We start from the raw sequence: 26,656 nt of genomic DNA on the forward strand, positions 1-26,656 counted from the left end.
TATTCCACTGACAGCAGCAGCATGAATGCAGAATGCAGAGATGGGCTCTGTTTCTCGGAGGATGCAATTACAAGGTCAAATTCAAAAGGGCAGCTGATCATGGAAATGCTGACCCTTGGAAATACCGGAAAAACTTACTAAAAAAGACACTCCTCTTGAGATATTCTCCTTAATGCAAATGAAAAGTCTCCCTATTACTGTAAAGATGATCCTAAGGGAAAACAAAAAAGACCCCACACAGTCTCAGGTCTACATTGCCGCCCAATTCGGTTGGAATGTGCAGCAGGACTTCCAGATCCCCCCATTTTCACTTGCGCCAGATGTTGCCTTATGTGGGGATTGAGAGTTATTGTACTGGCCAAACTGAGAGCTGAAGGGGTGGGGGACCCACATGGCAGTCATCGAGGCATGGTCAAAAATGAAAGTATTGGCTTAAAGATTTGTCTGGTAGCCTGGCACAGGCGAGCAGACCGATCAGCTTGCCATGCACTGTTCAGGATGCCAACACATACAAATGATGCCAAGAGCAGCACCTTTGCATCCCTGGGAATGGCCTGCAGCAGTTTTGGGCTGCAGGTGATAAGACCATGACTATTATTCATAGGAGTAGAATTAGGCCTTGGAGTCTGCTGTGCCATTCGATCATAGCTAATTTATTTTCCGTCTCAACCCATTCTCCTGCCTTCTCCCTGTAATGTTTGACATCCTTACTAACCAAGAACCTACCAACCTCTGCTTTAAGTATACCCGGTGACATGGCTTCCACAGCCGTCTGTAGCAATGAATTCCACAGAGTCACCACACTTCAACAAAAGAAATTCCTCTTCATCTCTCTTTTGAAGGTATGCCCTTCTATTCAAAGGCTGTGCCCTCTGGTCTTAGACTCTACCACTAATGGAAATATCCTCTGCATGTCCACTCTATCTAGACCTTTCCAAATTCGGTAAGTTTCAATGAGATCCCACTTCTTTCTTCGAAATTCTATAATGCATAGTATGGAGTTTACAAGAAAGGTGACACTAGATTGTCTTGGGGAGGACTGTTTTATCAGATTATACTGACATGATGACAGTGTATAAGGGCACTGCGTATAAGAATCAGAAAGTTGTTGCAGCTATATACTGTAAACCTTTTGTTCGACCGCATCAGGATTTTTTGTGCAGTTTTGGTAGGCACATTACAACACTGTTGTGAAGGCTTTGAACTATTTATTTACTTGTTTGTTGAGGTACAGCATGGAAGAAGCCCTTCTGGTTCTTTGATGCACGCCGTTCAGCAATCCCCAGTGTCTAATCACAGGGCAATTTACAATGAACACACACAAAATGCTAAAGGAGTTTAGCAGGCCAGGCAGCATCTATGGAAAAGAGTATAGTTGACATTTCAGGCCGAGACGCTTCATCAGGACCAGTTAACCAGTAGGTCTTTGGACTGTGGGAGGAAACCATCAGGGTCGTGAGAAGAATGTACAAATTTCTTTAATTATCATTCAAAAGAAAGAGTTTCAGTCTATATTTTCTCTATTTGTTCACCTGCAATACGATATAAATGGAGCAGTTAAAGTCTAAAGTTCCATGGACCCCTCAGTTAATAAATGGGGTCTATAGCATTAAAAAGGTTGGGAACCCCTGAGTTAAGCAATAGGTACTTTAGAAATACAAGAACTTATTCAGATCCTTTCTTGGCATTCATCATTGCTGGGTATCTGAGCCAGCTGCCAATCCCTATGCAATATGTTTTGGTGCTTACTGCTAACAGTGTATGGTCTGAGACTATTTTTACTGCTATATTTAATCTCTGTTTGCACACAGCCTCAAAACAGATGGTTCATGGTACTTGTAGATATCTGATGCAGTTAGGTTGCTCAAATCAGCGCAGTGCTCAAAAATGTAGCCCCAGAGAAACTTTCACAACCCTACGGCGTCAACATCAAATACAAGTCAGAAATCTTGAAAGAGAAATCAATTTTCCTGGCTGCTTACATGCTCACACCCATCCATGAGGAGCAGGATGGGTGGGGGGTGGTGTCTGGGTTGGAGGCAAGCAGTTGGGAGTTCGGGTGGGGGGGGGTGTAGGTTGCAGAGGAATAAACTCTCTCAGTAAAAGAAGAAAGCTACAAATGTTTCTCATGTAAATCTCCTGTTGTTTACTGGAGCAAGAACAAAGAGGAACTGAAACGCGAGTAAAGGAGACTGAGCAGAGAGATTCCACATTAAGGCAACATGAAGCGGAAGGTTAGCCTCAAATTACTTTCAAGAGATAAATGTGCAGCGCAATCGAAAACACCTTCAGTCACCTACAAAAGTCATGTTCTGTCCTTGGAGAGAGACCCTGAGTTTATACAGATGCTTCAACCTGAACTGAAACCTCATTCAGAAAATAGGTCATGCACTGAGTGTAATACTGTCTCCTTTTAATAAGGACACAATGGAGAGAGGAATGCTGCAGATTAAATAGGATCTATGTAAGATTTTTTTTTGAAAATCGACAGACGATTTTGGGAAACTTGCTAGTTAAGATTCTTTTCTCACCCCAGCCTGTTACTATGCAACAGGAGAAGGCATAAGAAGGTGAAAGAGATTTTACTTGGGGACTGAAGACATGGCTTAATTCAATTCATGGTAGACTTATGAAAGAAAAAGAGAAATGAAATGCTGTGTTCAGAAAGAATTCCAAATAGCAGGGACATAATGACTGAAAGATCAACTTCTGGCATGGTGAATTGGAGCAAGCTGCAGGGAAGTATTGGAGTCCTGGATGGTTTACACAGGGATGTAAAATCATTCAGATCCTGGGAACGGCGTCTTAAGCTAAGCATAAAGAACTGGATGCTAATTGGCTGCTTATTGCCTGCCTTTGCACCTGGGATCTCAGCAGCTTTGGAAGAGAGTTAGGACAAAAGATGAGAGTGTTTTGGAAGTGAAAGAATGTTGGGCTTGGTGATGAAGGGGGGAAGACACATAATGAAACAGTATCCTTCTCAAGCTCAGAACTGTTCAAGCCACATTATGGTCAATGAAGTAGTTTTAATGGGGACTAATTATTATTATACAAAATAGAAACAGATGTAGGATAGTTTCAGAATCGGAATCAGATTTAATATCACTGGCATTTGTCGAGAAATTTGTTGACTTTGTGACAGCAGTACAATGCAGTACATAATGACAGGAAAAATGTGAATTACAGTAAATATATACATGTAAAATAGTTAAATTATATAAGTATTGAGAAAACAGAAATAAAAAGTTAGTGAGGTAGTGTTCATGGATTCAATATCCATTCGGAAATCAGATAGAAGAGGGGAAGAAGCTGTTTTGAAACCTTGAGCGTGTGCCTTCAAGCTCCTGTACCTCTTTCCTGATGGTAGCAATGAAAACAACATATGACCTGGGTGATCGGGGTCCTTAATGATGGATGCCACTTTTCTGAATCATCGCTCCTTGAAAATAACCCGGATACTATGGAGGCTAGTGCCCTTGATGGAGCTGACAAAGTTTACAATGCTCTGCAGCTTATTTCGATTCTGTGCTGTAGCCTCTCCGCCCCCACCACCCCCACCACCCCCGTACCAGATGGTGATACAGCCAGTTAGAATGCTCTCCATGGTACATTTGTAGAAAGTTGCAAATGTCTTTGGTGACAGACCAAATGCCCTCAAACTCCGATTGAAATATAACCGCTGCCATGCCTTCTTTGTAGCTGCATCGATATGTTGGGTCCAGGTTAGATCCTCAGAGATACTGACACCCAGGAACTTGAAATTGCTCACTCTTTCCACTTCTGATCCCTCTATGTGTTTCCTCATCTAACCCTTTCTGGAGACCACAATCAGTTCTTCGGTCTGACTGGTATTGAGTACAAGTTTTGGAGCTAACGGAGTCGCTGCCTTCTTTTAAGAAAATAGTTGAAGTCAGTACTAGATATTCACGGTTGCTGGCAGTAGTCCCTGGAATAGTTTTATTGATGAAAATGTGAGCTAAAGAAAATTTCCTCTCATCTAGCACATTCTGTGACAGAGACAGGTAAAGTATTGCAACACGGTGATAGTGGAAGTGCCAGGGCCGTTATTGGCACCATTGACTGGAGCATGAAAGATGATGAATCGCTCCCGCTAGCAGTCACGGATCTGATACAGCATCATACCTTTTGTACAAGCAAAGTGACTGACTTGATAAATTGCACATGGGTAAAGGGCTGCCCCGTTTTCTCTTTTATCCAATACAGTAGATCGAACACTTTTCTGTAGAAGCTCGCGCATACTTCCTGTTATTACATTGGAGACCCAAAACATCATGTAGCACCTGAAGGTTGGGTGCCCTGTGGCGCCATATAACCCTCAAATTATAAAGTCACAGAGCACGACAGCACAGAAACAGGTCTTTTGTTCCATCGAGTCCATGCCTAATTATTATTCCTTTGAATCACATTGACCTGCAGCTGAACCATAGCCCTCCATACTCTCCCATCCAAACTTCTCTTAAATGTTGCCATTGAACCTGCATCCACCACTTCCATTGATGGCTCAGTCCATTCTCGCACCACCCTCTGAGTGAAGAACTTCCCCCTCAAATATTTCACCTTTCACCCTTAACCGATGATCTCTAGTTCTAGTTTCACCCAACCTCAGTGGAAAAAGCCTGCTTGTATTTTCCCTATCTATACCTCTCATATTTTTATATACCTCTATCAAATCCCCCCTCAGTCTCCTACACTCCATGGAATAACATCCTAACCTTTTCAACCTTTCCCTATAACTCAGGCCCTCAAGTCCTGGCAACATGTAAATTTTCTCTGTGCTCTTTCAATCTTATAGATATCTTTCCTGTAGGTAAGAGCCTATCCACATTATCTAATGAAGATCTTCTGTTTCTTTCTTCACAAATGTTACCTGAACTGCTTTTATTTTGGGTCTCCACCATCAGTGTTCTTCTTTTAATTTTCACTTATTGACAATTTATGTACCTGGATTCAATGAAACTGGTGCCTTTCTACAGCAACTAATAGTAAAAACCAGATGTGACAGGGAAAATAGTTTATCTTGTTAAAATTAAATTAAATTAAATATTTGTAACTTAATTAGAGCTTCAGCTTTGCAATTTTCTTGGATTAGAACAGGCATGTGTTCAGGAAATTGTGCAGGAGGGCCTGAAGAGCAAAACCATAAAAGCTTTGTTTAACCACATTTATTTCAACCTAGGTGTTATATAAACCAGATTGGTTCAAAGAAGCTGTGCTACTTCAATGACTTGGCAATTCAAAGATTTTACCATTTCTTTTCCCATTCTAATCGATCCAAATCCTTTTGTAGACTGCATGCTTCCTCAAAACTACCTGCCCCTTTGTGTATTTTTATATCATCTGCAAACTTGGCCACAAAGCCATTAATTCCATCATCCAGATCATTAACATATCATGTAAAAAGTAGTGTACACAACACTGACCCCTGCGGAACACTAGTCATCAGCAGTCAACCAGAAAAGGACCACTTCATTCCCACTCTTTGCCTTCTGCCCATCAACTAACCTTCCATCCATGTCATTATTTTTCCTGTAATACCATGGGCTCTTATCTTGTTTCGAATCCTCATGTGTAGCACCTTGTCAAAGGCCTTCTGGAAAGCCAACTAAACTTTCCCTGACTCTTCTTTGTCCATCCTGCCTGTTATTTATTTGTCAGGCTAGACTTGTCCTTAAGGAAACCATGCTGACTTCGGCCAATTTTCTTGTATGTGTCCAAGTACCTTTAAACCCCATTCATAATAACTGACTCTAACATGTTACCAACCACTGACATCAAGCTAACTGGCCTATAATTTCCTCTCTTTTACCTCGCTCCCTTCTGAAAGAATGGAATGACATTTGCAATTTTCCAGGTTGTCCAGACCATTCCAGAATTTGGTAATTCTTCAATTATCACTACTAATGCTTCCACAATCTCTTCATCTATCTCTATCTGACTTATCTACCCTCAGGCCTTTCAGCTTTCCAAGTACGCTCTCCTTAGTATTACTGCCTACATTCACTTCTGCCCCCTGAATCTTAAATTTCTGTCATGTTGCTGGTATCTTCCGCAGTGAAGAGTGTCACTGAATACTTATTCATTTCATTTGCTATTTCCTCCCCCCCCCCATTACTACCTTTCCACTGTCATTTTTCAGCAGTCCAATGTCCACTTTTGCATCTCTTTTACACTTTATGTTTCTGAAAAAAATTGGTATTTGCTTTATATTATTGGCTAGCTTACCTTCATATTTCATCTTTCCTCTCCTTATTGCTCTATTTTAGTTGTTTTCTGTTGGTTTTTAAAAGCTTCCAAATCCTCTAGCTTCCCACTAATTTTTGCTATATTGTATGCCCTCATTTTCTTAATTTTTGAGTTTATGATGACTTTGATTTACCTTGGCAGCCACAATTGCTTCAACATCCCCTTAGAATGCCTCTTTTTCTTTGGAACGAACTGATCTTACGTCTTCTAAGTTACTCCCACAAACTCCAGCTGTTGCTGCTCTGTTGTCCCTTTTCAATCAACTTTGGCCTGCTCCTTTTTCATGCCTCAGTAGTTATCTTCACTCAACAGTAATACCAAAACGTCCATCAACTTTGGCCTCCTCCTTTTTCATGCCTCAGTAGTTATCTTCACTCAACTGTATTACCAAAACATCCAATTTTAGCTTCTCCCTTTCAAACTGCAGGGTGAATTCTATCATATTATGATCAATGCCTCCTAATGGTTCCTTTATCTTAAGTTCCCTAATCAAATTTGGTCTAATTTTTGTCAAATCTTCATAATCAACAGCCAGTCCAGAGTTGCCTTTTCTCTGGTGGGCTCGACCACAAGCTATTCTAAAAAGCCATCTCATAGACATTCTACAAATAATTTTCCTTGGGATCCGATCTTGCTGATCTACCTGCATTTTGTCATTCCCCATAACCATTGTAACATTGCTCTTTTACAGAACTATTCTATCTTCTGTTGTAATTTGTACTGCACAGCTTGGTTGCTCTTTGGAGGCCTATGTATAACTCCCATTTGTGTCTTTTTACCCTTGTAATTTGTCACTTCTTTTGACACTTTTGACACTTCTTTTCTGAGGATATGATTTAATTTTTACAAACTGAGCCACCCCACCCCTTCTGCTCACCTGCCTATCCTTTTTAGTACGATGAATATCCTTGGATGTTCAGTTCCCAACTGTAATCTTCTTTCAACGACAACGTCTACCTACCAATTTCAATCTGTGCTATGAGATCATCAACCTTATTTCATATACTATGTGCATTCAGATAAAGCACATTCAGTCCTGTATTCACCACCTTTCTTTTCAATTTTGTCTTCATGTTGCATGATGTTAAATTCTTATCCCTTCTAAACATTCTGTCTTATTCTTTAGTCTGGAGACTTCAGTGACATCCCCTGCACCACATGAGTTTTGATAATGCGATTTTCCTCTGAAAATCAGGTTTTATCATAATTTAATAAATAAACCAATGCTAAAGGTGGTTTGGGTGGAACATTAGTGTAGTAGTGATTAATGTCAGTGGTGTGGGTTCACTTCCCACCGCCATCTGTAAGGAGTTGATCAATGGGTTTCCTCCCACATTCTAAAAGATGTAAGGTTATGATTTGTGTTTTGTGGGCATATTATGTTAGGACATGAGACAGGCACAGGCTGCCTCCACACATACAGTTGGACCATGTTGGTTGTTGATATTCACTGTATCTTTCAAAACAAAATAAAGCAAATCTTTAATCTTTATGTTTGAGTAGCACCATTATATTATTGCACTCCACATTATCTATGAAAAGCCCAGACTGTGTTCAATCTGGCCTGCTCCCTGTTTATTCCCTCCACCTCAAGTATTTTCTGCAACCTCCAGGAGTCCAGCTTCATGGAGGTCTCTCCGCTGCAGCCATCACTTGAAATGAAACGGTGGGTGGTGACATGAATTCAGGTGGTAAAGACATTTTAAAATGGTGTAAAGCTATTAAAACTGTTTATTCTGCAGAAAGATTCTGAAATACCTTTAAGTCCCATTAAACATATCAAGGTTAAGTAAAACAAAGAAAAATGATCACTTACCCTTCAACTAAGTTCAATTAAGGTTATCAATCTCATTCAAATGAATGAAGTTGAATTGTATGCACTAATTGTTCCTTGAGTCAAGCCTGTGAACCCAGAAACAAAGTCCCTCTGACCTCTCCACAAATGATGTTTTGTGTTCTGCCTTTGAACTGAGTCCAGTGTCAGAGTTTGAGTTAATGTCAAGCTTCCAACTGAAGAGCACCTTGTTCCCTGTGGGGCAGGCTACAAAAGATAAGGACATTTCTGCTGGAGTTGAGTTGAAGTTAGAACTTTGAGTTATATGCTACTTCTCAGTGCTGGTTTAGTCAGCAAAACATTTGGTGGGTCTTCACATCTATGTTCTTTGAAATGGAGATTGAGATCACAAACTGTTACAGATTTCTAAGACGTACTTTTCGAGTAAGGTACAAGTTCCACGATGAAAGAGGAATTTGCTATTTTTAACCCAACAGTAGTAAAAATCCTTGACTAATTTGGAGTAAACTTTGTGACTGAGTTTAAATTAAAGCAACAATGCACCAATCAATCCTCATTTCAACTTAAACAAAAAGCATTTCAAAGTTCTGACTACAAGGTAAAAAAAGGACTCAAAATATTTTTTTCTTAACATGTCTTCTGTTGAAAGATTTAAAATAAAGGTGCTTTGAAGCAGATTTTCTTTTTGTATCATTGTTGGAATAAAATTACAATTGTTTATTTCTGGTTGCATGGTTTGCATCACCATCTGTCTGACAGATCGGAGGTGAGGTGAAGGGAAAAGCATGATCTCTCAGTAAAAATAAATAGCTTGCCAGCTCTTACCTTGCACAAGAAGTAATCTGCAATCAGTCCGCTTTCTGCTATGGGTGAAGAGTAATGCAATGTGAAAAGCTGACTCACGAGATTAAGCAAGGATTTTCTACCCTTAGTGCAAAAAAATCAAAGCAGCTGCCTGAATAACATTGCTTTGCAACAGCTGCTGTGATTTATGATTTGAAATTTTGTTTGAATTGGATATCGCACCCAATTTACAATGCATTAACTGCTGTGTGTTACAGACTTTTTTCCTGAGGAATTTGTGCAACTTTCTGAAGGGCAAAAGCAACAGTAAATAGAAGTGATTGCATTTGAAGAAACTCGGGAGTGCCACAAGCTACAGGGATCAGTGCGTATGTATCTTTCCACTGAATGAATTCAGTCCTTATTTATTTTAGACCATCTCTTTATATCTGACATCAATTGCTAATTTAGTAACAAACATACAATGAATGGATTTTCTTTTTTCCCCTGAAGTTTCATTGCTTTTATGATATTATTTAACTGTTTATTTAATTGGGTTCAAACTTATATATGGGTCCCTCACAGCTGATGTCTTTACAATGATAACAGAACTGATAACCAATCTTGTCCTTTGAAGAATGCTTGCTGTATAAGGCACTCTTTTTCTCAGTTGTTGTGACTGGTTTAAAGATGGAAAGGTCTCAAAATACAGTTCAGGTGCACTGCTAAATTTGCCTATTAAAAAAGAGACCAGATCTCTCTCAGGATTCAGTTAAAGTGCACTGCTGAACAAAGTTTGAATTTGCCTTTTAAAAAGGAGAGCAAATCCCTCTCAGGTTTTAATGTGGAGGAATCCCACCCAGAGGGAGCTGCCAATGAGTTTGTACTTTTTGCATTGTTAACATCTAAAATAACTTTGGGATGGCAACTATTATAACACCACACAATCACTCTATAGTAACAGTTGCCTTATGAATACAAAATAAAGACCCAATTTACCAACATCTGTCTTAACATATGACAATTCAGCAGCAGAAAGTTGTAATATGGATGAGCCAATATTACTTGCAATGTGAAGACATTGAGTTTTGAAACTCCACAGACCAGCAGTCAGTCGAGTATGGTAGTGACTGCCCACTAATTTATATCTGGTAAATAACCAGTGGTTTGGTAGTTTAATTACTGGGATCATATTTGTGGATACTGGTGTATGTGTAACAAATCCAATTTTCAACTGAACCTGATGATGGCAGAAATATTTCCAGTCTCCATCTGCAGTTATTGAGCACATTAGTTATCAGTCATTTATACCTCAAGAATTTGACCTTTCAACAAGTGCCTCTATTTAATGGAACAATTGAAATGCTACCATTAATAATAAAGCAATTTCCCTTTGTGAAAAGAATATGAATTGTCATAGAGTTTGTGTCATGCAGCAAGTAGATAGTTACAAATGCATTCAACGTTAAACAACATGAACGAAAGGAGACAATCTCAGCAAGGACGATTCTCCATTATGCATTTCTAAATTATTCACAATCATTGAGTACAAAGTATTAATGAATTGAAGAGCTGCCATGTGGATTCATGTGGATCTGAAGTTAACTCAGGGAAAATAAAAGATGAAAGTGAGACCACAGCCCACTTATGGAGATAAAGGTGATTGGTTTGGGATAAGGGCTTTCCCAGTTTAGTGTTAGCATGACCTGAGCCCAATCTGGACAGAGTTTGTTCTGCTAAATTCACAGGAGCTTATGTATCAGGCTCCCTTAAATACCGTTGACCTCAATTTTAATAGATATTTCAACATTTCTTGCACCCACTTACAGCAGATGTTTGATCCGAAGGATGCTAATCAGGGAACTAATTCATGTCGAATATTCCACTTACAAATTTGTTATTCTTGGTCTTTTAGGCATTAGTTGCACAAAGAAAGATCAAAACTAGATAACTGCCTCTGATGAAAACGCTGCCTCAGTTTCAGTGGAGATATTTGGGTAATTCCCTTGTTAATTATGCTTGATGACAACATTGTTCGTTGTGACTGAGATTGATTTGTATGCATACTTTGTGCATAATTATCCTCCATGTACTGCATTTTCTGAGAATGATTATATCGTTTGTGATATGAGAAATTGCTGTAGTCTTATTTTTCTTCACACTGAAAAGACCCTCTTTACTGAGTAATTTGACTGCTTGTTTCACATTAGATGACATGCAGATAAACAGATGTGTTAAGGTTATGATTATGCTGCTCAGCACCTTAAACCTGTTCCACCAGAAAAGATCATCGCTGATCTGACTGTAGCCTGACTCAATGTTCTGTTTACTTACCACAAGTTTTCTCATTGCTCTCTATACCTTATCTACCACTGCCTCAACAATATTCAAATATCGCTCCCACCAATCTTTGAAGAAGAGAATTCTAAGGATTCTCAGCCTATTCAGAGATAAAAGTTTATCTCCATTTTTGGTTTGTTTCTCAATAGGATACATCCACTTCACAGCCATACTGTTAATATCTGATATGTTTTACTCAGGTCACCTTTCCATCTCTCATTCTAAACAATTTTTCCCTTACCCCCTGTGTTCTCCTGTCTCTTTCTCTCTCTTTGTCTGATCCACGTCTGGTTATTCCAATTTTATCCCCTTTCCCATACCCCTCCCTCCAACACCCCAATACCCATTTTCATCACGCTGCCTCCCTTCTGGTTCCACCCACCCACTGCCAACGCATTTCCCCCATTAGACTTCCCCCCTCCCCCATGTGGTTCCACCTCTCTCCTAATGATTCCCATGACCTCCTTTCTTCCTTAACAGATTCCAGCACTGTCGTCTTTGTATCCTTGCTTTCGCTGTCCAACAGCTGCCTCCACTTTCTCCCTCCATCCTCTCACTTGGCTCTGTCTACCCTGTTCTACTACCTCCGCCTTCCAACTCCACATCTTACCCTCTCCCACCTCGCCCCATCTTCCATCATCCCTCACCCCTCCTCCATCCACTATCACCGTCTGGCCCCGATCTCACACCTTCCCCTCTGCTCTTAATACTTGCTAGTCCTGTTTACTCTTTCAGTCTGCATGAACGGCTTTGGCCCAAAACTTCAACAATTCCTTTTGCTCCACATACACTGTCCAACATATTCAGTTACTCTAGCACACAGGGGTTCCCAAACCTTCTTTATGCCACGGACCCCCGCCATTAACCGAGGTGTCTGTGAACCCCAGGTTATGGACCCCTGCAACAAGTCCCAGTACCTGCAGTTTCTTGTTTCCCTCAATTTGATTCAAGTTGAAGTTTATAGTCATTCGGCCATAGACATGTATACAGCTAAATGAAACAACATACCTCTGGGACCAAAATGCAAAACACAATCGAGTATATCACATTCAGCACATCAAATAATATAAACACAATAATATCAACAGAATAAAAATGTGTAGATGGACTATACAAGTTAACAATGTGTATATACAACATATAATTAAATATACTACAGTATAGCGCTGTCATAGCTAACAGGTACTGGGAGTAGCAGGGTGTTCCAAAGTCTTGCAGGTAATGGCCATTGCCTGATGCTTGTTTTCCTGGCTATGCTGCATTTAAGCAAGGATGTTTTTGGTAATGGAAGAGTTGTAAAAGAACTAAAATGGTCACTAGTTGCAGATGTCAAGGTGTAATCTGTGACCAGATTAATACTTGGCTCAAGGTAGTCATAAAAATGACACAATGCAAGATCAATGGGAAAAGTAGATAATAATGGAGGATAAAAATCAGTAGGCAGTTTCTTTGTGAAAATTGAATTGCTCTTTAGCGCTGAAAGATGTTGACAGTCACCAGATATTTTTGAGACTACAGAGTGCAGTCAATTGATGTGGATTCACAGTTTTGACATTGCTTGTGTCCCTGAGTTTGTTGCAGGCTTCATGAATTAATGCTCACCTGTCTCTGTTGCCAATGTCCTACCAGTAAGGTATTCAACAAACTTGTTTCAGCTGCTACCCTCAGTAAACCATGTGCAGGTTTTTTTTCCTTCTATCCAAACGTCCTCCAAGCTAGCAAGCTATCCGGTGGGTTTATCTGTGTATACTGAGTGGCCTCGAATAGTGATGAGATTTCCACTCAGTACCAACGGTAATTGTTATTTATATTCTGTGGCGCCCTCAGAGACGTCAAAGCTTGCTTGTGTTACACTTATGTTAAACCACCAACCGACAAGCAAATAGTCAGGGGAATGCTGAAGCATATATTCTGTTAAGGCACACAATGACAGTAGCTGATATCCTGAATACAAGTGGCAGTGCCCCTGTTCAAAGGCATTTGTCTGAATTTAAAATATTACAGGGCACATAAGAAATGTAGCAAAACATTTCTTTATCAGACCTCTGTAACCTCCCGTCTGCACTGGAAATGCACATAGTTCCAATGTTGCTGGTAAATCACAGTTGCTGATAACATCAGATTTTTGCGATTTAATTAAGATAAAGTTGCATCTCAAGAATATTAAAATTAAAAGCCAGTACCTAAACAGAACCAAAGTTTACATTGATCACAATAACATTTATCTTTAATGTCCTTACAGCAACTGCATTTTCTTTAAAACAGGCGTTTTAAAAATTTGCAATGAGTATAATTGAAGCCTGACTGCTGTTTTCAGTGGTTTATGCTTCCCAGGTTCCTTCTGGTGAATGGCTTAGGCAACATTAATCAGGAGTAGCAACACACATCAAAGTTGCTGGTGAACGCAGCAGGCCAGGCAGCATCTCTAGGAAGAGGTACAGTCGACGTTTCGGGCCGAGACCCTTCGTCAGGACTAACTGAAGGAAGAGCTAGTAAGAGATTTGAAAGTGGGAGAGGGAGGGGGAGATCCAAAACGATAGGAGAAGACAGGAGGGGGAGGGATGGAGCCAAGAGCTGGACAGGTGATTGACAAAAGGGATATGAGAGGATCATGGGACAGGAGGCCCAGGGAGAAAGAAAAGGGGGAGGGGGAGAAAAGCCCAGAGGATGGGCAAGGGGTATAGTGAGAGGGACAGAGGGAGAAAAAGGAGAGAGAGAAAAAGAAAGTGTGTATATAAATAAATAAATAACGGATGGGGTACAAGGGGGAGGTGGGGCATTAGCGGAAGTTTGAGAAGTAAATGTTCATGCCATCAGGTTGGAGACTACCCAGACAGAATATAAGGTGTTGTTTCTCCAACCTGAGTGTGGCTTCATCTTTACAGTAGAGGAGGCCGTAGATAGACATATCAGAATGGGAATGGGACGTGGAATTAAAATGTGTGGCCACCGGGAGATCCTGCTTTCTCTGGCGGACAGAGCATAGGTGTTCAGCGAAACGATCTCCCAGTCTGCGTATATACACACATACTTTTTCTCTCTCTCCTTTTTCTCCCTCTGTCCCTCTCACTATACCCCTTGCCCATCCTCTGGGTTTTCCCCCCCTCCCCCTTTTCTTTCTCCCTGGGCCTCTTGTCCCATGATCCTCTCATAACCCTTTTGCCAATCAACTGTCCAGCTCTTGGCTCCATCCCTCCCCCTCCTGTCTTCTCCTATCATTTTGGATCTCCCCCTCCCCCTCCCACTTTCAAATCCCTTACTAGCTCTTCTTTCAGTTAGTCCTGACGAAGGGTCTCGGCCCAAAACGTCGACTGTACCTCTTCCTAGAGATGCTGCCTGGCCTGCTGCGTTCACCAGCAATTTTTATGTGTGTTGCTTGAATTTCCAGCATCTGCAGAATTCCTTGTGTTTGCGTATTAATCAGGAGTATTAGTCTTCAAAATTTGCTTAACAAATTAGCTGGGCACTATTTTGTAGAAGATGTGTCTGCTCAGAAGGATGCTGTTGGTAAATTTCATCAGTTATTTCCACAGAAAAGTATTTGGGGACATTAAATGCAGATGCTTCAGGAAAAAAGCTCACACCAATGCAGCACAGAAAAGCAAGAACAAGATCCTTTTAGTGTAGTAGAGTGGATGATTAGTAGGGCAGCACCAATGCTTCCAGCTGAACTTATACCCTTGTTGAAGATATTTGTCAGATTGACACAGCAGGCAACGGAGGCTTAGAGATTTCATGTGGAAGAACAATTCTGAAGAACTGTCTATCACGGATGCTTTTAATACTGACAGCCATACCTCTGTGAAATGCATTACCACCTGAGTGCTTTATGACTAATGATCATCTGAAAGAACATGTCTTCTGTACCACAGTACACAGCTGTCTAACTCCTTAGGTACCTGCTGAAGTAGAATCTCTCTGAGAGAGTTGTTTCGCACTCTCTATTTGTAAGTTTTGGTAGATATTGTTAAATATGAGGCCAACAACCAAATTTATCATGTTAGCTTGATAGTTTGTGGACAGTTGCTCTTCAGTTTGCCCTCTGCATTAGGATCTTCCTCATGGAAATACTTCATAGGAACTCAAATATACACTTTACCTGAAAACTCTGTAAAGTTGAAATGTTGTAAAAGACTTGGGGACTCATATATCAAAAGCATGGATCCCTCTTTTGGCAAAGGGTCACAAAATCACACAGCATGGAACAGGCCATTTAGCAATCATGTCTTTGTCAACCAATCTGTGGTAATCCCATCTTCAAGCCTCTTGTTTTCTAAGCCAACATGATTCAAGGTCTCATCTAGGCACTTCTTAAATGATGTCAGCAACTCTGCCTGTGCCACACTCTCAGGTGGTTTAGTGGAGACGCTCCAAGGGCAGAGGTGTGGATGCTCCTGCTGTGGCCCATTCCTTGCTTATTGAAAACCTGTTGTTCACACGGCTGAGACTTTTAACAAACCCAGCAACCACTGGATGCTATCCATGCATATTTTTGCCAATAACCCAAATACTTCCCTCCAGTCACGATATGGGAGCAGAAGTAGACCATTCAGCCCATCAAATCTGCTCCATTATTCAATCATGGTTGATTTTTTTCAAACACATTGTCTCACTTCTCCCCTTATCCTTGAACCAACTCCCCCCACCCCAACTAACCTTACCAATCAAGAACGTTATCAATCTCTGCCTTGAATATATCCAATAACTTGGTCTCCACAGCAAATACCTCTGAGAAAAATAATGTAAATATAATTTAAATCAGGTAACCACAGTTATAAATATTTTAAAGCACACATCATCATCATCTTCATTATGTACCATGTCACATGATTGGATAAAAATAATTTTAATAAGGAGAATATGCTTTTCATTTCCCTTCCTTCCGGGAACTTTGGCAGAGCAGACTCGATGGGCGGAACAGCCTACTTCCACTCCTATATTTTATGGTCTTATGGTCTAAGCCCCTCTAAGATCAACGGGGTTGTGGATCCAGCAACAGATCCATCCTGGGAGGATCAAAAAGGCAATTTCCCAAAGCTGAGCAGTCTCAGCCAAAAAGATGGCCATTTCTGGACTTCAGCAACAGAGCATCTTGACAGACGCATCGCCATCTGCCATCTGCCATCTGATAATTTGTGTTTGACAGCCTGAATGCAGAACACCAGAGCACAGATCTGTAGGTTCAGATTGCCTTGTATAACCCCAGAAATGATCTTGTATATTTGTGTTGAGAAGGGAATCCTGTTACTGCTTCATGCACTGTGTTTACTAGAGACTTCCCAAGATGGCATCAGAGGAAGGCAACTCTTTGCAAACGGCTCTCAGCAGATCTATTCATTGCATATATTTTAATTGGAATTGGATTTGGGTTTGGTTTACTCTTGCACATTCACTCAGTGGCCACTTTATTAGATCCCTCCTTTACCTCCTGTACCTAGTGTATTGGTCATTGAGTTTATATTTGTGATTTTCTGCAGCTGTAGCCTATCTACTTCAACGTTTGACATGGTATGCAGTCAGGGATGCTCTTCTGCACAACACTGTGGTAACACATAGCTATTTGAGTTAACTGTTGCCTTCTTGCCAGCTTGAACCAGTCTGGCCTCTGACCTCTGTCATTAACAAGGCATTTTCTTGCCCACAGAACTTTCACTCACTGGATTTTTTTTTGTTTATCGCACTATTCTGGGTAAATTCTAGAGACAGTTGTGTGTGAAGATACCAGGAGATCATCAGTTTCTAAGAAATTCACTTTTCTAAGAGAGCCACTTAGATCACATTTCTTCCCCATTCTGATGTTTGGTCTGAACAACAACTGAACCTCTTGACAACCTCTTATGCATTAAGTTGCTGCCATTTGATTGGCTGATGAGATCGATGCATTATTGAGCAGGGGTGCCTAATAAACTAGCAACTGAGTGTATACTGACATACCTTGAAATGCATTGAAGATAACACAATAGCAACACAGGGTCAAGTGTAATAGCCACAGAAAAGGTGTAGTGCAGGTAAACGATAAAGTGCAAGTTCATAAGAGGTAGATTGAGAGGGGAAGAGTCCAACTGATCGCAATAGGGAACTATTTAAAAGTATTATAACAGAAGGGTAAATGCTGCCCTTAAGCATGGTAGTATGCTCTTACAAGCTTTTGTATCTTCTGCCCAATGAAAGAAGAGAGAAGAAGATTGTCTGGGGAGAATGGAGTCTGTGATTATGCTGGCTGAAATACTGTTGAGGCGAGAAGTATAGGCAGTATCATTAGTAAAGTACAATCATTCTACTCAATTCAATCTCAGTTTGATAACTTTAAGAATCACTAATAATGTCCTCTTAAATCTGCTACTATATTTTGAATTATGTTATTGTTTTTCTATTTGCACTATCTTGATGTACATATGTATGAAATGGTCTATCTGGATGGTGTGTAAACAAAAGCTCTCACTGTGTCTTGGTATCTGTGACAGTAATAAACCAATTACCAATTATCAAATCAAATGGCTGAAATACAGGTGGAATTCCAGTCAGTGCAGCCAAGATTTGCCAGTGAGATCCAGTCCCAGATTTCACTGCTGCTGCAGTCTTCAGAAGTGACAGGAGAAACAGCAGATATAATCTGTTAAATATCAACGGCTTTCTCACTTCTGCAGACATCAGCAACAAGAGTAGTGACATATTAGACTTTATCTCCGCTTTGAGACAAGGAAAATAACTAAGGGGGAAAACATACCTTGCACAGTACAACTGAGCCATTGACAATCAACCTCAGAATTATTTATAGCAAGACTATTGTGATCCCAGTTGATCTTTTGAGTTTGCTCAGTACAGCACTCTGCAGAAGTCTAGCATGGGTCAGTTGTTCATGTCTGAGAAGTTGTATTCAGTGGCCACTTTATTAGGTACCTCCTGTAGCCTTTATCCTGTGACCTCTCTCATTAATAAGGTGTTTTTTCCCACAGAACTGCCATTCACTGAATTTTCTTCTTTTGTTTTTTTTTTTGCACCATTCTCTACAAACTCTTGAGACTATTATGTGTGAAAATCCCAGGAGATCAGCACTTTCTGAAATACGCAAATCACCCCAACAGGCACCAACAATCATTCCATGGTCAAAATCACTTAGATCACATTTCTTCCCCATTCTGATGTTTGGTCAGAACAACAACTGAACCTTTTGACCTTGCCTACATGCTTTCATGCATTGCGTTGCTGCCAGATGATTGGCTGTTTAGATATTTGCATTAACGAGCAGGTGTACAGGTATACCTAATAGGGTGGCCACTGAGTGTATTTGCTATCTGGATGTAATAGAACTCTCTGCAAATTCTATCCAAATACCTACACTGCCTGCACATTTCAACCATTCACATAAATTCTACACAACTCTCATCTTAGAGGTTACAGTGTTTGGTTAATTACATCCAGATGAAACATTGCTGTTTTTGCTTAATCTGCTTATAACTGCAAATTTATGATCATCTCTATATCATGCTTAAAATCAATAATATTTTTCCTTTGAACCAATATTTATTCAGAATGTATTGGAAATCCATGCATGACTAAATTTTCTCTTTTATCATTAATTGGTTTCCACTGTATTGTATTCAAGTTAAAGACACTTAATTGCCTTATGCTCTAAAGAAGAGTGCATAAGAATTGATGAGAAGTGAACCACAAAAGAACATTGACATTTTTGAGGTACGTACGTTTGGAAATTACGTCTTTTCCTCCATCTCACAATCTCTTTTAATGATAAGGAAACAAAAATTTCACTTCTGCTTTGAATGCAAGTTCGACTTCTAATTTAATTGTCATTCAACCATGCACATGCATACAGCTAAATGAAACAGCATTCCTCAGAGACCAAAGTACAGTCCATACAGTCACACACAGGACAAAGCACATATTATTGAACTATCCCAAGATAGACTAGATAAAACATTCAGTACTATTGTGAATAGATACAAATAAATATTGCTGTAATTCAAGTTAATTTGCAGAAATGCTGTTCTGAAGAGTTTTTGCAAAATCAAAACTTGTCTTTCAAACCTCTCCAGGCAGTCAGACACAAGACATCGTGACTCAGCCACTCAGTTCTGACCCAGTGGTGGTCTTTGGATATGTTAAAAAAAATCTTGTTTTCCAAATCAGAGGTGGAAAATCTGGCAAAATTCTTCTGTGATTTTAAGAGGGGCAAAGTAATGCATAAACTTCTCACCTCTTTTTATCAATGATAATGTCCACAAATCACTCAAGCACATTTCTGAAATGCCACTGGGGTTCCACTCTCTGCATAAATTTATTCCAAGTTTAAGTAGCCCATTGTGTGAAGAAAACAGCACTGGATCTTTAATCTGGCATTGTATCTATACGTAACACCTAAATTCCTATGCCTCTTTAGTTCAAATTATCTATTCATACATATGCTCACATGCTTGCACCTACACATGTGCACATTAATAATTCAATTCATTGTCCCAATGCCTTAATAAAAGCAAGTAAAACTATTTTGTCCAGTACTTTATTCAGCATTTATAAATGTGTGTTAAATGGGTGTGTTGCAATGGTGAGCAAATACTTGCAAATTTCTCCACCACAATTCTAATCGTGCATTAGAAACAAAAGGCTATGCTGAAAATATATTTCAGTGTAAATTTATTATCAAAGTACGTATATGTCACCATATACTACCTTAGCATTCATTTCCTTGCAGGTATTCACAGTAGAACAAAGAAATACATGAGAATCAACAAAAGAACTACACATAGAGACTGGCAAACAACCAGTAGGCCTCACTTGCTTGATGCTCAAGGACCTATCCTAAGATTCTTTCCTAGTAATGGGAGAAAGGAAGTAGTTCTCAGGCCTGGGTCACTATTTCTGTGGGACTGTCTGGTAGGCTGTGAACAGACTTGAAGGATTGGATTGAAGTGTCATGGTCAACATGAGTGGGGATGTGGCAATATGACTGAGATCAGCTGGCAGAGTAGGAGGGATTTTGGAGTTGTCTAAATTACATGAAAACAGGTCTGTGTTGAGAGGGCCGTAATTTCAGGTGTCGGTTGAGGTGAGAATCAGGTAAGTGTGTAGCACGCTGTTGAGAACTCTGTTAATGTAGAAGGACTGCATTGGTGGTCGCTGGTTAATCAAGGACTTCACACTCGTGCAATAAATTCACGATTTAATTTAAGCTACAACTTTCTTGGAAATTTAAATATGTAGAAAAGGCAAACATTATGCTACATAATAAAACTTTTGGGACTATCTTCCCTCAAGTAAGGGTTTCGTAAAGGATGATTTGTTTTACTCATCATTCCAAGTCAAGTCAAGTCGCTTTTATTGTCATTTCAACCATAACTGCTGGTACAGTACACAGTAAAAATGAAACAATGTTCCTCCAGGACCATGGTGCTACATGAAATAACACAAAACTACACTAGACTACCTGAAACAACACATTGGACTTCAGACCTACATGGGACTACATAAAGTGTACAAAACAGTGCAAGACAGTACAATAATTAATAAACAAAACAATAGGCACAGTAAAGGACAAATTACAATATAATAATAAATGATGTAAATGTAAACAATGTTTTAGCAGGAATTGAGAAAGAAATAGGCAAAAATTGCAAAGGGAGTGGAGTAGTGTTCAGTTGAGTGTTTGTGTGTGTGTGTGTGTAGGTTGGTGTCAGATGAGACTCTGGGTATTGAGGAGTCTAATAGCTTGGAGGAAGTAACTGTTACACAGTCTGGTCATGAGAGCCCGGATACTTCGGTACCTTTTGCCAGATGGCAGGAGGGAGAAGAGTTCCTTGTGTTGTTGCACAGGTTGTGTGTCATCCATAACTTGAACGACATAAAAAGGGATGACACAGTAATGTGGCACTTAGGGCAGTCTTTTTACTGCATCAGTGATCACCATTCAGGATTCAATCCCCTCCCCCCCCTGCCATCTGTAAGAAGTTTGTACATTTTCTCCATCTCTGTGTGGGTTTCCTTCAGGTGCTCCGGTTTCCTCCCACATTCCGAAAATGTACAGATCAGGGTTAGTTTTAGTGGTTTGTGGGCATCAGACGCCTGACAACTCTTGCGGGCTGCCCAGCACAATCCTCGCTGATTTGATTTGACAGAAAACAATACATTTTCACTGTTTTGGTGTGTTTCAGTGTTTCAGAAAGACAAATAGATACTTTATAAATCCCGAAGGAAATTACAGTTTCACAGTAGCATTACAAGTGCACAGATATACAAATATACAAATATTAGAAGAGAAGTAAGAAAGGATATAAAAAAATAAGTTACCTCAAACAGTCTAACAGGAAGGATTCATCACTTCCTCGCCCATATGTTGATTCATTATAGAGCCTAATGGCCAAGGGTAAGAATGACCTCATATAGTACTCTTTGGAGCAGCACAGTTATCTTAGTCTATTTCTAAAAGTGATCCTCTGTTCTTCCAAGTCGACATGGAGAGGATAAGCAAGATAGTCCAGAATTTCCAGGATTTTCCACAGGGTCCTTTGTTCTACCACATCCTCCAGTGGGTCCAGTTTGACGCCTATAACAGAGCCAGCCTTTCTAATCTGTTTACTGAGCCTGTTGGGATCACCCAGGTTGATGCCATTACACCACCGCATAGAAGATTGTACTGGAGACAACAGACTGACAGAACATGTGAAGGAGAGGACTGCATACCCCGAAGGACCTCAGTCTCCTCAGGAAGTATAGGCGACATCAGGCCCCGCTTGTACACAGCCTCTGTGTTGGTGCTCCACTCCAGTCTGTCATCCAGGTGCACCCCCAGGTACTTGTAGGTCCTCACCATCAATAGTAATTGGGAGCAGTGCACGCTTTGTCTTTCTAAAGTCCATCACCATCTCCTTTGTCTTACTGATGTTGAACTGCAGATGATTCAGCTTGCACCATTTGACAAAGTCCTCCACCAGGGTCCTGTATTCATTCTCCTGTCCTCCTTTTATACATCCAACTATTGCTGAGTCATCAGAGAATTTCTGCAGATGACATGACTCAGTGTTGTATCTAAAGTCCGAGGTATACAGGGTAAATGGGAAGGGGAGCAATACAGTTCCCTATGGGGCCCCAGTGCTGCTTATAGCCAAGTCTGACACGTAGCTCTGAAGCCACACAAACTGTGGTCTGCCAGACAGGTAGTCCATTATCCAGGATACAATGGAAGTACCAACTTGCACTGAACGAGGCTTTTCCCTCAGTATTGAGGGCTGTATGGTATTGAAGGCACCTGAGATATTAAAAAATGTGATCCTCACAGTGCTGCCCTGCTTGTCCAAATGGATGTAGGCTCTGATCAGCAGGTAGATGACAGCATCTTGTTTGATGTACTTGTGACAAATAAAGCTAATATTTAATCTCTAATCTTGATCGTGGACAACAGAATGGTGCAGCTATGAGAGCAGCTGCATCACAAGTTCAGTCATGATTTTGCTGTCTTCGTGTCAGAATTAGAATCAGAATCAGGTTTAATATCTCTGGCATATAAAGTATGTTCAGAAGTATACTATTTCAGAAGTTAAATTAAATAAGTAGTGCAAAAAGAGAAACAAAAAGTAGTGAGGTAATGTTCACAGGTTCATCGTCCATTCAAAAATCTGATGGCGGAGGGGAAGAAGCTATTCCTGAATTGTTCAGTGTGTGCCTTCAGGCTTCTGTACCACCTCCTTGATGGTAGCAATGAGAACAGGGCATGTCCTAAATGATGGATCACAACCAAAAGAAAATCTGCCAATGCTGGAAATCAAAGTAATACACACAAAATGCTAGAGGAATTCAGCAGGCCAGGCTGTATCTATGGAAAAGAGTAAACAGTTGGTGTTTTGGGCTGAGGGAAAAAGAGATGAGAAGTCAGAGTAAGAAGGGGGGAGGGGAGGAAGAGGTACAAGGTAGTAGGTGATATGTGAAACCAGGAAAGGGGGAGGGTTGAAGTAAAGAGTTGTGACGTTGACCGGTGAAAGAGATACAGGGTTAGAGAAGGGGGAATCTGATAGGAGAGGACAGAAGGCCATGGAAGAAAGGGGAGGGGAGGAGAACCAGAGGGAGGTGATGGGTAGGTCAGGAGATACGGTGAGAAAGGGAAATGGGAACAGGGAATGGTGAAGGAGAGGGAGGGAATTACTGGTAGTTCAAAAAATCGAGGCATCGTTTTTTGAGGCATCACTCCAGTAACCACATGGATTTCATCCAGCTGCTATTTTCCTATCCATCCCAAATTATGAAAATCAATCACTCAATAGCCTCTGTAAATTGCCCCTAGATTTCAGATGAGTGGCAGAATCTGTGGGGAGAGGGGTGTTTTGGGGGAAATCAAGCAGAATATGGGGTGAATAAAATAAAATGTGACTGATGTAGGAATAGCGCAAATGGATGACTGATGGTCAGTGCAATCTCAATGTCCTGTTTTATGCATATTTCCATGAATCTACATAAGACCATAAAACAAACGAGCAGAATTAGGCCATTTGGTTCATTGAGTCTGTTCTGCCATTCCATTACAGCTGATTTATTATCCCCTCACCTCCATTCTCCTGCGGTTTCCTCTAACCTTTCATGCCCTTAAAATCAAGATCCTGTCAACCTCTGTTTTCAATATACCCAATGACTTGGTCTTTGCAACCATATATGGCAATGAATTCCATGGATTTATTGTCTACTTATGGCTCTAATTTTATATATTTTGTTTTATGTAGAACAACCATAATGATCTATTCAAATCTCAAGAATGCCATCAGATTTGAGGCCTGTTATTCCTTACTTGATGTATCTATATTCAGTATGGTTACTGAGATAATGCAATGGAGTGAAAACCTTTTGAAGAGTAAAATACCAAAACTCCCTTTACAGGGAACAGTGCAGGACACTAATAGATACTTCATAGATGCCATCTACATATTTGTCCATTTATCAACTAACCTGCTGCCATAGGAATTATTTAATCTGTATCTTGACCTGTCAAAGCACTGGACCTTCACCACCAGCCAATTCCTATACACTATACACATTTTCAAACCTACCGCTTTTATATTTACAATGAGAAAAAAAGGAGCATCTGTTGTAAAATATGCTTATACCCACCTTCAAATGACTCTGTTTAAATCTGAGAAGAACAACCTTAAAACAGTTGGGTTCTGATACATAATATAGTTGCAAATCAGCACAGATACGCAGGGTGGAATCAGAATCAGAATCAGGTTTATTTTCACCGGCATATGTCGTGAGATCTCTTAATTTAGCAGCAGCAGGACAACGCAATACATGATAATATAGAAAGAAACAAAAGTAAATCAATTACGGTAAATATATATGTGTGTGTGTGTTAAATAGTTGGGTTAAAAATAGTGCATTACAAAAATAATATATGAAAAACACGTTAGGTTGTGTTCTGCCTCTGATGGCAGAGGTGAAGAAGCCGTTTCTGAATCACTGAGTATGTGCCTTGGGGATTCTGTACCTCCTTTCCAATGAGAACATAGCCTGTCCCGGGTGATGGGAGGTTCTTAGTAATGGACGCCGCCTTTCTGTGGCATTCCTCCTTGAAGTATGGAGGCTTGTACCCAAGATGGAGCTGAACTTCTCTCAGTCCTGTACAGTAGTCCCCTGCCCCATACCAGATGGTGATGCAGCCTGTCAGAATGCTCTGTAGAAGTTTTGAGTGTTTTAGGTGACAAACCAAATCTCTTCAAACTCCTAATGAAATATATCTGCTGTCTTGCCTTCTTTCAAGCATCGATATGTTGGGACCAGGTAACACCCTCAGCGATCTTGTGACCCAGGAACTTGAAATTACACATTCTCTCCACATCTGATTGCTCTATGAGGATTGGTTTATGTTCCCTCATCTTACCCTTCCTGAAATCCACAATCTGCTCTTTCATCTTACTGACGTTGAGTGCAAGGTTGTTGTATGACACCACTGAACTAGCTGGTATATCTTGCTCCTGTAAGCCCTCTCATCTCCATCTGAGAGTCTACCAACAATGGTTGTATTTTCAGCAAATTTATAAATGGTATTTGAGCTATACCTAGCCATACAGTCATGGGTATAAATAGTGGGCTTATCACACACCCCTGAGGTGCACTAGTATTGATTGTCAGTGAGGAGGAGATATTATCACCAAACCGCACAGATTGTGGTCTTCCTGTTATGAAATTGAGGATCCCATTACAGAGGGAGATACAGAGACTCAGCTTCTGTAGCTTGTCAATCAGGACTGTAGGAATGATGGAGTTAAACACTGATCTATAGTCAACAAACAGACATAGGTGTTTGTATTGACCAGGTGATCTAAGGCCATGTGAAGAGCCATTGAGATTGCATCTACCATAGACCCATTGTGGTGATAGGCAAAGTGCGGTGGGTCCAGGTCCTTGCTGAGGCAGGAACTCATTCTTGCCATGACCAACCTCTCAAAACATTTCATCACCATAGATGTGTGTGCTACTCGATGATATTATAATATCACCCTGCTTAGGCACTGGTATAATTCTTGCTTTTTTGAAGCAGGTGGGAACTTCTTGATAGTGGTGTAACAGCAGTCCAGTGTACAGCTTCTTCTGGTACTACAAGTGAGTTGTTGATGGTAGTTATTTAGTGACTTTTTCAACCTGGCCTGGTTAAAATCCCCCAAAATGATGGTGAGGGCATCAGGGTGTGCCGTTTTGTGCATGTTGATTACATCGCTCTGATCATCGAAAGCTTATCTGATATTGGCCTGAGGTGGAATGTACACTGCTATTAAGATGATCACAGAAATCTCCCGCGGCAGTTAGAATGGACGGCACTTAACTGCGAGATATTCCAGGTCTGGTGAGCAGAGTTGGGACATCACTGATACATTTGTACACCAAGAGGAGTTAATCATGAGGCATACACCTCCACCTCTGCTTTTGAGAGACTCAACAGTCCTATCCTGATGATGTGCAGTGAACCCATCCATCTGAATCACTATATCTGGTACAGAGGGAGTTAGCCAGGATTCCATGAAACAAAGGATGCAAACAGTCCTAAAGTCCTTCAGATACAGCCCCCTTGCTCTGAGATCTTCGATTTCATTTACTAGAGACTATAGTTTTGCCAGCAAGATAGTCAGGTTTGGAAATTGAAAACCCCGTTTTCTTTAACACACCTATATCCCTTTTCAGCAGTCACGTTTCCTTCGAGGAGTCCGACAAGCAGTATGGCCACAATCACCGTTGTTTCCATTGGTTTTCAACAGTGATAAATTGTTCAATTGCCTTAAAACATCTTTGTTAACTGTACAGACCTTGGAAGCGGTTGTGATCCTCAGCTGTATCAGTCTGAAACAGGAATATTGAATCGTATCCATCGAGCTGCTCTGCAACGAGATGGCCTTCAAGGCACCCGGAAGTGATGGAATGCCTCGTCTTGAAGAAGGGTCTCGGCCTGAAGTCTGTAAATTCATTTCCATAGATATTGCCTGA

At 40.5% G+C, this 26,656-nt stretch overlaps 1 protein-coding gene across 4 annotated transcripts in view; it reads left to right on the top strand.

Annotated features, from left to right (window-relative positions):
- Positions 1–26,656, top strand: part of LOC140197572 (teneurin-3-like) — a 2,811,066-nt gene that overhangs the window by 1,694,667 nt on the left and 1,089,743 nt on the right. For all 4 annotated transcript variants that reach the window (XM_072257693.1, XM_072257692.1, XM_072257694.1 and 1 more), the window contains one exon: positions 9,121–9,231. The gene's annotated coding sequence lies outside the window, so the exon portion shown is untranslated. The remainder of the gene's footprint in view (positions 1–9,120; positions 9,232–26,656) is intronic.

Source organism: Mobula birostris, chromosome 5 (genome assembly GCF_030028105.1).
Source record: "Mobula birostris isolate sMobBir1 chromosome 5, sMobBir1.hap1, whole genome shotgun sequence".
Lineage (NCBI taxonomy): Eukaryota > Metazoa > Chordata > Chondrichthyes > Myliobatiformes > Myliobatidae > Mobula > Mobula birostris.